Source organism: Phragmites australis, chromosome 21, assembly GCF_958298935.1.
Source record: "Phragmites australis chromosome 21, lpPhrAust1.1, whole genome shotgun sequence".
Taxonomy (NCBI): domain Eukaryota; kingdom Viridiplantae; phylum Streptophyta; class Magnoliopsida; order Poales; family Poaceae; genus Phragmites; species Phragmites australis.
The window spans coordinates 23875271-23892837 of record NC_084941.1 but is presented as its reverse complement, the minus strand read 5'-3'; positions in this window follow the sequence as shown (position 1 = coordinate 23892837).

Sequence of the window (17567 nt, the reverse complement as noted above, 5' to 3'; positions counted from 1 at the left end):
TCATGAGTACATAAATGTAGAAATAATACAATCATCTTCCAAGGTTTCCTCTAGGGAAAATCACCAACAACATCTACGTGGTAGAGTTGCTGATGACATAAACTCCTGCTCCAGTCTGTAGCATGCTTGCAGATCACTTATATTTACATGTATCTCTTCGCTGATTCTCCGAGAGCTCAACCTGTCTCTTCGCATGGATTCCAGTGTCATTTCAACTTCCTTCATGGTAGGCCTTTTCTTCGCTTGCTCTCCTCAGGCACCTCTCAGTAAGTAAGACAAAACAATTAATATCATTTTTGGATGTATCCGTGCGTACTTTAGCGGACACAATCTTTCTAATGTTCCATGTTTTTATTGCTTCAAGGAAATAATATGGCAAGCAAGTCCTCAGTACAGATTCAAGAGTAAAACAAGGAGGCTTTCTAACAAGGAACTCTAGGAGTACCCTGGAAAAAATTTCTGATTTGAAAAAAATTCAGAGGGCACCGGTCAGACTGAAAATTAGAAAATTTTGGTCTGATTTTAGTAGTAATTTCGGATGGGACGGGGGTGCCTGTGCCCCCCTCCCACAACGTGGCGTCACGACTGTTTGTTGACTGTCACAAAAGAAACTATAGTTTCGACCAACACATACATTAGAATAACATCAGAGTAACGACATTGATCGTCATCATGAACGAATCTCATACTTGTTGATCAATTAAAATGACATTGCATAAATGACTACAATAACAAGTTACTCATGAGTACATAAACATAGAAGTAATACAATAATCTTCTAATGTTTCCTCTAGTGCAAATCACCAACAACATCTAACGTGGTAGAGTAGCTAATGACATAAACTCTTGCTTGAGTATGTAGCATGCTTGCAGATAAGTTATATTTACATGTCTGTCTTCGTTGATTCTCCGAGAGCTCAACCTGTCTCTTCACATTGATTGCAATGTCATTTCAACTTCCTTCATGGTATGCCTTTTTTCGCTTGAGCTCCTCAGGCACCTCACAGTAAGTGAGACAAAACAGTTAATATCATTTTCGAATGCTTCCATTGGAACTTTAGTGGACACAATCTCTGTAATGTTCCTTCTTTTTATCGCTTATAGAAAATAATATGGTAAGCATGTCCTCAGTCCAGATTCAAGAGTAAAACAAGGAGGTATCTTACAAGGAACTCTAGGAGTACAATGGAAAAAATTTCGGATTTTAAAGAAATCTGGGGACACCGGTAAGACCGAAAATCAGAAAATTTCAAAAAAAATTCAGTCAAATTACTGTCCATTATAGTAATTTTTAGTTGTAGTTTTGGATGGGACGGGGGGTGCGTATGCCCCTCTCCCACAATGTGGCGTCGCCCATGTTTGTTGACTGTCACAAAAGAAACTCTAGTTTCGACCAACACATACTTTAGAATAACATCAGAGTAAAGATATTGATCGTCATGATGAACGTATCACATACTTGTTGATCAGTTAAAATGATAATCACACAAAGGATTACAATAACGGGTTACTCATGAGTACATAACCGTAGAAGTAATACCATCATCTTCCAAGGTTTCCTCTAGGGCAAATCACTAACAACATCTAACGTGGTAGAGTTGCTAATGACATAAACTCCTGCTCCAGTCTATAGCATGCTTGCAGATCAGTTATATTTACATGTATCTCTTCGCTGATTCTCGGAGAGCTCAACTTGTCTCTTTGCATTGATTGCAATGTCATTTCAACTTCCTTCATTGTAGGCCTTTGTTCACTTGCGCTCCTCAGGCACCTCTCAGTAAGTAAGACAAAACAGTTAATATCATCTTTTTATTGCTTCAAGAAAACAATATGGCAAGCAAGTCCTCAGTCCAGATTCAAGAATAAAACAAGGAGGCTTTCTGACAAGGAACTCTAGGAGTACCCTAGAAAAAATTTCTGATTTGAAAAAAAATCGGAGGGCATCGGTAAGACTAAAAATCAGAAGATTTTGGTATGATTTCGGTCAAATTACTGTTCATTTATTATATTTAGTAGTAATTTTGGATGGGACGGGGGTGCCTATGCTCCTCCTCCCACAATGTGGCATCACACCTATTTGTTGTCTATCACAAAAGAAACTATAGTTTTGACCAACACATACATTAGAATACATCAGAGTAAAGACATTGATTGTCATTATGAATGAATCCCATACTTGTTGCTCAGTTAAAATGACAATGGCACAAAGGATTACAATAACAAATTCCATATGAGTACATAAACATAGAAGTAATACAATCATCTTCCATGGTTTCATCCAAGGCAAATCACCAACAACATCTAATGTGGTAGGGTAGCTGATGACATAAACTCCTGCTCAAGTCTGTAGCATGCTTCTAGATCAGTTTAGTTATAGTTTTGGATGGGACGGGGGTGCGTATGCCCCCCCTCCCACATTGTGGCGTTGCCCCTGTTTGTCGACTGTCACAAAAGGAAGTCTCGTTTTGACCAACACATACTTTAGAATATCGTTAGAGTAAATATATTGATCGTGATGATGAACGTATGCCATACTTGTTGATCAGTTAAAATAACAATGACACAAAGGATTACAATAACAGGTTACTCATGAGTACATAAACGTAGAAGTAATACAATCATATTCCAAGGTTTCCTTAGGGCAAATTACTAACAACATCTAACGTGGGAGAATTTTGATCAAATATTATTCGTTATAGCTATATTTAGTAGTAATTATGGATGGGACGGAGGTGCGTGTGCCCCCACCCACAACATGGCGTCACTAATATGAACAAGGGTTCCCGATCTTCCGAAAGGTTCTGGTAACTTCGATTTGGTGGAAACGAGACACAAGTCGATCCGGCTTCCGAACAACACGATCCGAAACCCCGCAATCGCAGCACCACGTCTCCTCTGGTTATCAACCGGCGTTGCTCGGTTGACCTCGCCAAGAAGGCTAAAATCCTTGCCTGCGAATCGAAGAACACAAGCAAGAACAAGGAAGAATGCAACCAAATTGCAGATGAATGATTAATCTAACGAGTTGGGGTCTCACAAACCGACGAAACGGCGAAACTGTTCTTGACAGAATAATCTAAGCAAAACCCAATCCTAATTAGGGCGGTGGCTACTGTATATAAAGGATTAGGGTCGGCCAAGGACCCCTGGACGTGTCCCTAATGGACTCCAACATGATACATGGCCCAACGGACCAAAAACGGTGACGCAGCACTGGGACAGATTCTGGATGCTGACTTGTTTCGACGTTTCCCTTTGACTCAGAAGGAATTTGGACCTCAAACCAACGCCATTGGTTTCCTTATAAAATTATCTTTCCAACCATATGTGAATCGTCGAAAACGGAGTCCGGATGCGTACTGGACGTCCGTTTTACTGCTCGCTGGTCCTGGAGGTCGAGGCTGATTCGGACTCGAGTTGGACTGGACCTCCTGCTGTTGTTGGACGTCCTAGCTGCTCCTCCACGCCTCCAAGCCTTCCTCTATGTGTCTCCTTGTCCTCTCCATGATTTCTAACCAACACATAATCATTAGGTAGTAATCTATTCTCAAAATTATATAAAGAGTTGCTTAGGAACGAGCTCACCTCTAAATTTAATTGTCGTGCGCGAGCTCTTGTGATTGGACCTTGAAAGTTCAATGGAGGATCATTGTATGTATCCGAGGGAGTGATGTCCTCATCATCCTCCCCCTCTTGAATTGGAGTCGTCCTCGACTCAAGCTCATCATCGGCTCCCAAGTAAGGTTTCAAATCTGCAATGTTAAAAGAAGGACTAACCCCGAACTCGGGTGGCAACTCAAGTTTATATGCATTATCATTTATTTTCTCAATTATCTTATAAGGACCAGCAGCTCTTGGCATTAATTTAGACTTACGCAGCTCTGGAAACCTATCTTTTCTTAAATGTAACCACACTAAATCACCTGGTTGAAGTTTGACTTCTTTCCTACCTTCACTACCAGCAATTCTATATCTTTTCGATATTTATTTTAGTTGTTTCATGCAACTTACGAATAAAATCAGCACGTGCACTAGCATCACTATGTGTTCTTTCAGTGGTAGGTAAAGGCAAAAGATCAATAGGAGCGCGAGGGGTAAAACCATACACTACCTGAAAAGGACTTACCTTGGTGGTAGAATGTGTTGCCCGATTATAAGCAAACTCCACGTGGGGCAAACATTCTTCCCACATCTTCAAATTTTTCTTCAAAATAGCTCTCAACATGGTACCCAAAGTGCGGTTCACTACCTCCGTTTGGCCATCAGTTTGTGGGTGGCAAGTAGTAGAAAACAATAGTTTTGTACCCAACTTATTCCATAGAGTGCGCCAAAAGTGACTCAAAAATTTAGCGTCGCGATCTGAAACAATAGTAGAAGGCATACCATGCAAGCGAACAATCTCTTTGAAAAAGAGGTCAGCAATATAAACGGCATCATCACTTTTATGACAAGGTATAAAATGTGCCATCTTAGAAAAACGATCCACAACAACAAAAATGCTATCCCTCCCTCTCTTAGTCCTAGGCAATCCCAAAACAAAGTCCATCGAAATATCTGCCCAAGGAATAGAAGGAACAGGAAGAGGCATATACAAACCATGTGGATTCAAGCGAGACTTAGCCTTTTGACATGTGGTACAGCGTGCCACGAACCGCTCAACATCTCTCCTCATCTTTGGCCAAAAGAAATGTGTGGCCAACATAGCCTCCGTCTTCTTAGCACCAAAATGTCCCATCAATCCTCCTCCATGTGCTTCCTGCAACAACAAAAGACGAACGGAACCAACTGGAATGCATAGACGGTTAGCTCTAAACACAAATCCATCATTGATCACAAACTTGTTCCATGTACGTCCCTCTTTACAGTTCAGCAATACATCTTTAAAATCAAGATCAAGCACATATTGTTCTTTTATTGAGTCAAGTCCAAAAATTCTATAATCAAGTTGGGACAACAAAGCATATCGTCTAGACAAAGCATCAGCAATTATATTATCCTTCCCTTTCTTGTGTTTGATAACATAAGGAAAAGATTCAATAAATTCAACCCACTTAGCATGTCTACGATTCAGATTATTTTGAGAACGAAGATACTTAAGCGATTTATGATCTGAATGTATAACAAATTCTTTAGGCCACAAATAATGACGCCACGTCTCTAAAGAACGTACAAGTGCATACAATTCCTTATCATACGTAGAGTAATTAAGAACAGGGCCATGCAATTTTTCGCTAAAGTATGCAACGGGCTTACCTTCTTGCATCAAAACACCTCCAATGCCAACTCCACTAGCATCACATTCTAGCTCAAAGGTCTTACCAAAATTTGGAAGTTGCAGCAATGGCGCATGCGTAAGCTTGTCCTTCAAAGTGTCAAAGGATTCCTCTTGTGCCTTACCCCAATGGAACACCACACCTTTCTTTGTCAACTCGTGTAAGGGGGCAGCAATGGCGCTGAAATCCTTCACGAAACGACGATAAAAACCTGCAAGTCCAAGAAAACTTCTCACCTGTTTGATGTTTTGGGGCACCGGCCAACTCTTTATGGCTTCAATTTTCATCTCATCCACCTCAATTCCCTGTGGAGTAATAACATAGCCAAGAAAAGAGACTCGATCCGTGCAAAAGATGCACTTCTCAAGGTTACCAAATAAACGTGCATCACGTAAAGCATTAAAAACAGCACGTAAGTGATCCATATGTTCATCCAAAGACTTGCTATAAATCAATATGTCATCAAAGTAAACCACCACAAATCGTCCAATAAAAGTTCTTAAAACCTCATTCATCAAACGCATGAAAGTGCTAGGTGCATTAGTTAAACCAAAAGGCATTACTAACCACTCATATAATCCGAATTTAGTTTTGAAAGCTGTTTTCCATTCATCTCCAAGTTTCATTCTAATTTGGTGGTAACCACTACGCAAGTCGATCTTTGTAAAAATTACAGAGCCACACAACTCATCAAGCATATCATCAAGTCTAGGAATAGGATGGCGATATCGAATAGTAATGTTATTGATGGCTCTACAATCAACACACATACGCCAAGTACCATCTTTCTTAGGAACCAAAATCACAGGAACAGCACAAGGACTAAGGCTCTCACGTACATACCCGCGGTCCAAAAGCTCTTGGACTTGCCGCTGAATTTCCTTAGTCTCCTCGGGATTGGCTCGATACGCAGCACGATTTGGCAATGTTGCTCCCGGGATCAAATCGATTTGATGCTCTATCCCTCTCATAGGTGGCAGTCCCGGGGGTATCTCAGCTGGGAAAACATCCTCATACTCCTGCAAAAGGTTAGTGACAGCAGGAGGTATCGAACTAATAACATCATCAAGCGAATACAAAACTCGTTTGCAAACCAAGGTGTAGCAAATATCATTATTAGAAATTTCAGCAAGGTCACTTTTTAGTGCAAGCATAACACCACCCTTCAATTTTATGCCCTGTACCTTAGAACTAGGTGCAGACTTATCCTTTTTAGGTGGGTAAAGAGAATTAGCAACTTGCTGATTTTCAGATTTAGTATCACGCAAATTAGCAGCTCGTTCTTTATCAGCTTGTACAATTTCAGCAGGGGTCATAGGAACCAAAGTAATTTTCTTTCCTTTATGCATAAAAGTATATGTATTACTTCTACCATGGTGTATAGCATCATTATCAAATTCCCAAGGTCGACCCAATAAAAGTGAGCAAGCTTCCATAGGTACCACATCACAGTCAACATAATCAGCATAGGAACCAATGGAAAAAGAAACTCTACAAGTTTGTGTTACCTTAGCTTTTCCAGCATCATTAAACCACTGAAGATTATATGGATGGGGGTGTTGGCGTGTGGTCAAGCCAAGCTTCTTGACCAAATCTGAACTCACCAAATTATTACAACTACCTCCATCGATGATGACACGTGCTCGCCGATTTTGGATGACGAAGAAAATCTGGAACAAGTTATGGCGTTGCAGCTTCTCTGGTTGTTGTACCTTTGTGCTGAGCGCCCGCTGCACAATGATGCTCCTATAGGTCGCTGTGTCATCACTGCCCAAGATTTCGTTGCTCTCCTCAACAACTGGTTCTTCTTCTTCTTCAATGTCAGAGGCGCTGATGTACCCATCTTCCGTTGCAATGTATGCCCGCTGACTTGGGCAATCCTTCTGCACATGACCGAATCCATGGCAGCGACGGCATTGAATGCCAGAGGTGCGTCCCGTTGATGCAACAGAGGAAGCACTCTTGGAAGGTCCCTGCAAAACAGAATTTTTACCTGAGCCCGAAGGTCGTGTAGTGACAGGATTTGGTGCCGTAGCTGCTTGTTGCTTGCTCGCTGGTGAGGGAGCCCTGTAAGTGGATGGTTTGGACAGCCCAAATGATGGTCTTGTGCGCGGCGTGTATGTGGTGCTGGCCTTGTACTTGCCCTGCTGCTCACGCCCCTGCAACTCCTTCTCTGCAAGCATAGCAAACTGAAACAACTGGTTGATATTGTTAAATTCTTTATAATCAATAATATCCTGGATTTCATGTCTCAAACCCGAATAAAATCGACAAATAGAATCTTCGTTTCCCTCTACTATGCCACAACGCATCAAGCCCTTTTGAAGCTCACCATAATAATCCTGCACAGATTTATCTCCCTGTTCTAAGCGCATCAATTTCTTACGCAAGTCTCTATGATAAGATGGGGGAACAAATCTATCACGCATAGCAACCTTAAGCTCTTCCCATGTACGAGGTGTGGCACCATCTGCAGCTAAACCAATCCACCAAATAATAGCAAAATCTTTAAACTCACTAGTGGCTTGTCTAACTCTATGTTGTTCAGGTACTTGATGGGCACTAAATTTTTGCTCTAGTGTCATCTCCCAATCAAGATATCCCTCAGCATCATAATGTCCCGAAAAAGAAGGTATAGTAAATTTAACCTTAGCATAAGGATCTTCAGGAGCTCGATTATACATACCTCGATGGTGGTGGTGATGTGGAACGCCACCCATACCTGTGGTGTTAGTGCGAAGACGACGCCGTAATCTGTTTTGCAATGTCGCCGCTGGATCAACATTAACATCGTCATCATACAACTCATCACCGGTGTTGCTTCCATTCACATCTTCGTTGTGCACAGGACGGTTTTCCAAAGCATTTACCCTGTCGGTGAGCTCGGATAACCGTTTGTCCACCCGCTCAACCGCGTTTGCGAGTTTCATCTCAATTATCGCTTCAGTGACAGCCTTGATGACTGTCTCCCTCATCTCCTTCTGAGCATTGTCTACAACAGCTTGTAGCTGCTCTTGGCTGACACACTCCTTGAAGTCCTTTGGCGTTTTATCTCCTTCAACTGACATTGTGGAAACAAACACAACAACAAACAGTGAAGGTTATCCCTAATAATCGTACTACAAAGATGGAGTGGTGCCTCTCAATCAAGATCAGCAAAGGTAGACACCTTACCAAGCTCTTACCAGGGTTCTTACCAGCAAAGCAAAGGATACCTGGAAGGCGTGCGAGCGATTGCAGGGATGCAAACCAGTGCTGTTCAGAAGAATTTGTGGGGCTTGGAAGGCACACAAAGAGAACAAATATGTATATGTGGAACATAAATCAGAAACAGATAGTAATGCTGAATTATAGTCCCAAGTACTTGTTCTCGTTGCTGGACTAAAGTGTTGCAAGTACCAAGTATGTGTGTTAAACAAGGTGGAGAAACAAGTATGATGGATAGCAAGAGCAACAGAAACAAAGAACTAAACAGCACACGCTAACACAGCTCACTTTGCCCTTCTCTATGTGCTCCTCTAGATATTGTTCCTCTTTTGCCCCTCTCTTTTTTCTATTTTTTTGGGCTGTCGTTGTTTTTTTTGGGAAAATTCGACTTTTTCTTTTTATTTTTTTGATATTTTTTTTTCACTTAGGAGCACACAAGAGGGAACCACAGAAAATTTGAGCTTAAACAAGTGAAAGACGTGACCTGTAGAATTTTCTGAAGTTCAGCCGTAAAATGAGAAAAATATTTGGAAATTGAAAACTCAAACTTCGGAGGCGAATTTGGGAATTCTGATTTCGCCGAACCCGGCAAAGCCGGGGACGAACGGATCCGAAACGCTGTTTCAATGCGAAAAACTCTATGACTTTTCTGAAAACGGAGTTCGTATGCGTACTGGACGTCCGTTTTACTGCTCGCTGGTCCTGGAGGTCGAGGCTGATTCGGACTCGAGTTGGACTGGACCTCCTGCTGTTGTTGGACGTCCTAGCTGCTCCTCCACGCCTCCAAGCCTTGCTCTATGTGTCTCCTTGTCCTCTCCATGATTCCTAACCAACACATAATCATTAGGTAGTAATCTATTCTCAAAATTATATAAAGAGTTGCTTAGGAACGAGCTCACCTCTAAATTTAATTGTCGTGCGCGAGCTCTTGTGATTGGACCTTGAAAGTTCAATGGAGGATCATTGTATGTATCCGAGGGAGTGATGTCCTCATCAGTCACCCCTGTTTGTTGACTACCACAATAGAAACTCTTGTTTCAATCAACACATTCTTTAGAATAACATCAGAGTAAAGACATTGATTGTCATAATGCATGAATCACATACTTATTGATCAATTAAAATGAGTACATAAACATAGAAGTAATACAAGCATCTTCCAAGGTTTCCTCTTGGGTAAATCACCAACAACATCTAACATGGCAGGTAGCTGATGACATAAACTCCTGCTCCAGTCTGTAGCATGCTTGCAAATCAGTTATATTTACAGGTATATCTTCGTTGATTCTCTGAGAGCTCAACATGTCTCTTCACATTCCTTCATGGTAGGCCTTTCATCGCTTGCACTCCCTAGGCACCTCTATGTAAGTGAGACAAATCAGTTAATATCGTTTTTGGATGCTTCCATGCGAACTTTAGCATTCACAATGTCTGTAATGTTCCTTCTTTTTGTTGCTTCAAATAAATAATATGGCAAGCATGTCCTCAGTCCAGAATCCAGAGTAAAACAAGGAGGATTTCTGACAAGGAACTCCGGGTCTACCATGGACAAAAAATTCGGATTTAAAACAAATCGGAGGGCACCGGTAAGATCGATAAGGCCGAAAATGAGAAAATTTTGGTCTGAGGACATGCTTGCCATATTATTTCCTTGTAGCGATAAAAGAAGGAACATTACAGAGGTTGTCTCCACTAAAGTTCGGACAGAAGCATCCAAAAATGATATTAACTGTTTTGTCTCACTTACTGAGAGGTGCCTGAGGAGTGCAAGCGAAGAAATGCCTACCATGAAGGAAGTTGAAATGACATTGCAATCAATGCGAATTAGCAGGTTGACCTCCCAGAGAATCAACGAAGAGATACATGTAAATATAGCAAATTTGTAAGCATGCTACAGACTAGAGTAGGAGCTTATGTCATCAGCTACTCTACCACATTAGACGTTGTTGGTGATTTGCTCTAGAGGAAACCTTGGAAGATGATTGTATTACTTTTATGTTTATGTTCTCATGAGTAACTTGTTATTGTAATCCTTTGTGTCATTGTCATTTTAATTGATCAACAAATATAGGATCTGTTCATCTTGACGATCAATGTCTTTAATGTAATGTTATTCTAAAGTATGTGTTGGTCGAAACTAAAGTTTCTTTTGTGACAATCATCAAACAGGGGCGACACCACGTTGTGGGAGGGGCGACACTGGCACCCCCGTCCCATCCAAAATTACTACTAAATATAAGTATAATGAATAGTAAGTTGACCGAAATTTTATTATTTTCGATCTTACTAGTCTTACTAGTGTCCTCTGATTTTTTTAAAAAAAATCTGAATTTTTTTCCATGGTACTCCTGGAGGTCCTTGTCAGAAAAGCCTTCTTGTTTTACTCTTGAATATGGACATACGACATGCTTGCCACATTATTTTCTTGAAATGATAAAAAGTAGGAGCATTACAGAGATTATGTCTGCTAAAGTTCGCACGGAAGCATCCAAAAATGATATTAACTGTTTTGTCTCACTTACTGAGAGGTGCCTAAGGAGCACAAGCGAAGAAAGGCCTAGCATTAAGGAAGTTCAAATGACATTGCAATCAATGCGGATTGACAGGTTGAGCTCTCGGAGAATCCATGAAGAGATACATGTAAATATAATTGATATGCAAGCATGCTATAGACTCGAGCAGGAGTTTATGTCATCATCTACTCTACCATGTTAGAAGTTGTTGGTGATTTGCCCTAGAGGGAACCTTGGAAGATGATTGTATTACTTCTATATTTATGTACTCATGAGTTACTTGTTATTGTAATCCTTTGTGCCATTGTCATTTTAATTGATCAATAAGTACAGGATTCGTTCATCATGATGACCAATGTCTTTACTTTGATGTTATTCTAAAGTATTTGTGGGTCAAAACTAGAGTTGTTTGTGAAAGTCAACAAACAGGCGCGACGCCACATTGTGGGGGGGGGGGGGGGGCACAGGCACCCCCATCCCATCCAAAACTACTACTAAATATAGTATATGAACAGAAATTTGACCGAAATCAGACCACAATTTTCTGATTTTCGGTCTTACCGGTGCTGTTTGATTTTTTTTTAAATCCGAATTTTTTTTCAATGGTACTCCTGGAGTTCCTTGTTTGAAAGCCTCCTTGTTTTACTCTTGAATCTGGACTGATGACATGCTTGCCATATTATTTCCTTGAAGCGATAAAAGAAGGAACATTACAGAGGTTGTCTCCGCTAAAGTTAGGACGGAAGCATCCGAAAATGATACTATCTGTTTTGTCTCACTTACTGAGAGGTGCCTGAGGAGCACAAGCGAATAAGGGCCTACCATGAAGGAAGTTGAAATGGCCTTGCAATCAATGCGAAGAGACATGTTGAGCTCTTGGAGAATCAACAAAGGGATACATGTAAATATAAATGATCTGCAAGCATGCTACAGACTCGAGCAGGAGTTTCTATCATCAATTACTCTACCACGTTAGATGTTGTTTTTGATTTTCCTGAGAGGTAACCTTGGACGATGATTGTATTACTTCTATGTTTATGTACTCATGAGTAACTTGTTATTGTAATCTTTTTTGTCATTGTGTTTTTAACTGATCAACAAGTAAGGGATTCGTTCATCTTGCGATCAATGTCTTTACTCCAGTGTTATTCTAAAGTATGTGTTGGTCGAAACTAGAGTTTCTTTTGTGACAGTCAACAAATAGGGGCAGCGCCAAGTTGTGGGAGGGGGCACACGCACCCCAGTCCCATGAAAAATTACAAATAAACATAGCTATAGTGAACAGTATTTTGACCAAAATTTGATCGAAATCAGACCAAAATTTTCTGGTTTTTGGTCTTAACAGTGCCCTTCGATTCTTTTAAAAAAAAATCCAAAATTTTTGTCCATGGTACTCCTGGAGTTCCTTGACAAAAATCCTCCTTGTTATACACTGGAATCTGGATTGAGGACTTGCTTGCCATATTATTTAGTTGAAGCGATAAAAAGAAGGAACATTACAGAGATTGCGTCCGCTAAAGTTCACGTGGAGGCATCCGAAAATGACATTAACTATTTTGTCTCACTTACTGAGAAGTGCCTGAGGAGCGCAAGCAAAGAAAGGTCTACCATGAAGGAAGTTGAAATGACATTGGAATCAATGCGACGAGACAGGTTGAACTCTCGGAGAATCAAAAAAGAGATACATGTAAATATAATTGATTTACAAGCGTGGTACAGATTGGAGCAGGATTTTATATCATCAGCTACTCTGCCACGTTAGATGTTGTTGGTGATTTGCCCTAGAGGAAACCTTGGAAGATGATGGCATTACGTCTACGGTTATATACTCATGAGTATCTTGTTATTGTAATCCTTTGTGTCATTGTCATTTTAATTGATCAATAAGTATGTGATTCGTGCATTATGACGATCAATGTCTTTACTTTGATGTTATTCTAAAGTATGTGCTGATTGAAACAAGAGTTTCTATTGTGGTAGTCAACAAACAGGGGTGACGCCACGTTTTGGGAGGGGGGCATAGGCACCCCCATCCCATCCAAAAGTACAACTAAATATAGCAATAATGAACAGTAATTTGACAGAAATTTGATCGAAATTAGACCTTTTTTTTTTTGATTTTCGGTCTTACCGGTGCCCTCCGATTCTTTTCAAAATCTGATTTTTTTCCATGGTACTCATGGAGTTCCTTGTCAGAAAGCCTCCTTGTTTTACTCTTGAATTTGGAAGACGACATGCTTGCCATATTATTTCCTTGAAGCGATAAAATGAGGAACATTACAGAGATTGTGTCCGCTAAAGTGTTCATGGAAGCATCCGAAAATGATATTAACTATTTTGTCTCACTTACTGAGAGGTGCCCGAGAAGCGCATGCGAATAAAGGCCTACCATGAAGGAAGTTGAAATGACGTGGCAATCAATGTGAAGAGAGAGGTTGAGCTCTCAGAGAATCAATGAAGAGATACATGTACTTACAACTGATCCGCAAGCATGCAACAGACTGGAGCATGAGTTTATGTCATTAGCTACTCTACCACGTTAGATGTTGTTGGTGATTTGCCCTAGAGGAAACCTTGTAAGATGATTGTTTTACTTCTATGATTATGTACTCATGAGTAACTTGCTATTGTAATCCTTTGAGTCATTGTCATTTTAATTGAGCAACAAGTATGCGATTCGTTCATCATGACGATCAATGTCTTTACTCTGATGTTATTCTAAAGCATGTATTGGTCAAAACTAGAGTTTCTTTTGTGACTGTCAACAAACAAGGGCGACGCCATGTTGTGGGAGGGGGGCACATGCACCCCCGTCCCATCCAAAAGTACTACTAAATATAGGTATAATGAACAGTAATTTGACCAAAATTTTCTGATTTTTAGCCTTAGCGGTGCCCTCTTATTTTTTTTAAAAGGCAAAAGTTTTTTCCAACGTAGTCCTGGAGTTCCTTGTCAGAAAGCCTCCTTGTTTTACTCTTGAATCTGGACTGAGGACATGCTTGCCAACAATTATGGGATTCGTTCATCTTGACGATCAATGTCTTTACTCTGATGTTATTCTAAAGTATGTGTTGGTCAAAACTAGAGTTTCTTTTATAACAGTCAACAAATAGGGGCAACGCCGAGTTGTGGGAGGGAGCACAGACACCCTGTCCCATAAAAAATTACAACTAAATATAGCTATACCGAATAGTATTTTGAAAAAAATTTGATCAAAATCAGACCAAAATTTTCTAGTTTTTGGTCTTACCAGTGCCCTTCGATTTTTTTTTTAAAAAAAAATCCAAATTTTTGTCCATGTACTCCTAGAGTTCCTTGTCAGAAATCCTCCTTGTTATACTCTGGAATCTGGACTAAGGACATGCTTGCCATATTATTTAGTTGAAGCGATAAAAAGAAGGAACATTACAGAGATTCTATCCACTAAAGTTCACGTGGAGGCATCCGAAAATGATATTAACTATTTTGTCTCACTTACTGAGAGGTGCCTGAGGAGCGCATGAGAAGAAAGGTCTACCATGCAGGAAGTTGAAATGACATTGGAATCAATGTTATGAGACAGGTTGAACTCTCAGAGAATCAACAAAGAGATACATGTAAATATAATTGATCTACAAGCGTGCTACAGACTGGAGCAGGATTTTATATCATCAGCTACTCTACCACGTTAAATGTTGTTGGTGATTTTCCCTAGAGGAAACCTTGGAAGATGATTGTATACATCTATCATTATGTACTCATGAGTATCTTGTTATTGTAATCCTTTGTGTCATTGTCATTTTAATTGATCGATAAGTATGTGATTCGTGCATTATGACGATCAATGTCTTTACTCTGATGTTATTCTAAATTATGTGTTGATTGAAACAAGAGTTTCTATTGTGATAGTCAACAAACTAGGGTGACAATGACTCAAAGGATTATAATAGCAAGTTACTCATGAGTACATAAACATAGAATTAAAACAATCATCTTACAAGGTTTCCTCTAGGGAAAATCACCAACAACATCTAATGTGGTAGAGTAGCTGATGACATAAACTCATGCTCCAGTCTGTTGCATGCTTGCGGATCAGTTGTAATTACATGTATCTCTTCATTGATTCTCTAAGAGCTCAACCTCTCCGTTCTCATTGATTGCCATGTGATTTCAACTTCCTTCATGGTAGGCCTTTATTCGCATGCGCTTCTCAGGCACCTCATAGTAAGTGAGACAAAATAGTTGATATCATTTTCGGATGCTTCCATGTGCACTTTAGCGGACACAATCTCTGTAATGTTCCTTATTTTATCGCTCAAGGAAATAATATGCCAAGCATGTCACCAGTCCAGATTCAAGAGTAAAACAAGGAGGCTTTCTGACAAGGAACTCCAGGAGTACCATGGAAAAAAATCGGATTTTGAAAAGAATCGGAGGGCACCGGTAAGATCGAAAATCAAAAACTTTACGTCTGATTTCGATCAAATTACTGTTCAGTATTGCTATATTTAGTTGTAATTTTGGATGGGACGGGGGTGCCTATGCCCCCCTCCCACAACGTGGTGTCACCCCTGTTTGTTGACTATCACAATAGAAACTCTTGTTTCAATCAACACATACTTTAGAATAACATCAGAGTAAAGACATTGATCGTCATAATGCATGAATCACATACTAATTGATCAATTAAAATGACAAGTACACAAAGGATTACAATACAAGATACTCATGAGTACATAATGATAGATGTATACAATCGTCTTCCAAGGTTTCCTCTAAGGAAAATCACCAACAACATTTAACGTGGCAGAGGAGCTGATGATATAAAATCCTGCTCCACTCTGTAGCACGCTTGTAGATCAATTATATTTACATGTATCTCTTTGTTGATTCTTTGAGAGTTCAACCTGTCTCATCGCATTGATTCCAATGTCATTTCAACTTCTTTCATGGTAGACCTTTCTTCGCTTGCACTCCTCGGGCACCTCTCAGTAAGTGAGACAAAATAGTTAATGTCATTTTCGAACCTCCACGTGAACTTTAGCGGACACAATCTCTATAATGTTCCTTCTTTTTATCGCTTCAACTAAGTAATATGGCAAGCATGTCCTCAGTCCAGATTCCAGAGTATAACAAGGAGGATTTCTGTCAAGGAACTCCAGGAGTACCATGCACAAAAATTTCGGATTTAAAAAAAAAATCGGTGGGCACTGTTAAGACCAAAAACCAGAAAATTTTGGTCTGATTCCAATCAAATTTTGGTCAAATTACTGTTTATTATATCTTTATTTAGTAGTAATTTTGGATGGGACGAGGGTGCCTGTGGCCCCTTCCCACAACATGGCGTCGCCCTTGTTTGTTGACAGTCAGAAAAGAAACTCTAGTTTTGACCAATACATGCTTTAGAATAACATTAGAGTAAAGACATTGATCGTCAAGATGAACAAATCCCATACTTGTTGATCAATTAAAATGACAATGACACAAAGGATTACAATAACTAGTTACTCATGAGTACATAAACATAGAAGTAATACAATCATCTTCCAAGATTTCCTGTAGGTCAAAGCACCAACAACATCTAATGTGGTAGAATCTGCAGCATGCTTGCAGATCAGTTATATTTACATGTATCTCTTCATTGATTCTCCTAGAGCTCAACCTGTCAATTCACATTGATTGCAATGTCATCTCAACTTCCTTCATGGTAGGCTTTTCTTCGCTTGCGCTCCTCAGGCTCCTCTCAGTAAGTGAGACAAATCAGTTAATATCATTTTCAAATTCTTCTGCGCAAACTTTAGCGAACACAACTCTGTAATGTTCCTTCTTTTTATCGCTTCAAGAAAATAATATGGCAAGCTTGTCCTCAGTCCAGATTCCAGAGTAAAATATGGAGGCTTTCTAACAAGGAACTCTAGGAGTACCATGGAAAAAAACTTTTGAATTTAAAAAAAAAAAAAAATCAAAGGGCACCGGTAAGGCCTAAAATCAGAAAATTTTGGTCAAATTACTGTTCATTATACCTATATTTAGTAGTAATTTTGGATGGGACGGGGGTGCCTGTGCCCCCCACCCACAACATGGCGTCGCCCCTGTTTGTTGACTGTCACAAAAGAAACTCTAGTTTCGACCAACATATACTTTAGAATAACATCATAGTAGAGACATTGATCTTCATGATGAACGAATCCCATAATAGTTAATCAATTAAAGTGACAATGACATAAAGGATTACAATAACAAGTTACTCATGAGTACATAAACATAGAAGTAATATAATCATCTTCCAAGGTTTCGTCTTGGGCAAATCACCAACAACATCTAACGTGGTAGAGTAGCTGATGACATAAACTCCTGCTCCAGTCTGTAGCATGCTTGCAGATCAGTTGTGTTTACATGTATATCTTTGTTGATTCTCCGAGAGCTCAACATGTCGCTTCGCATTGATTGCAATGTCATTTGAACATCCTTCACGGTTGGCCTTTCTGCGCTTGTGCTCCGCAGACAGCTCTCATTAAGTGAGACAAAATAGTTAGTATCATTTTCGGATGCTCCCGTGCGAACTTTAGTGGACACAATCTCTGTAATGTTCCTT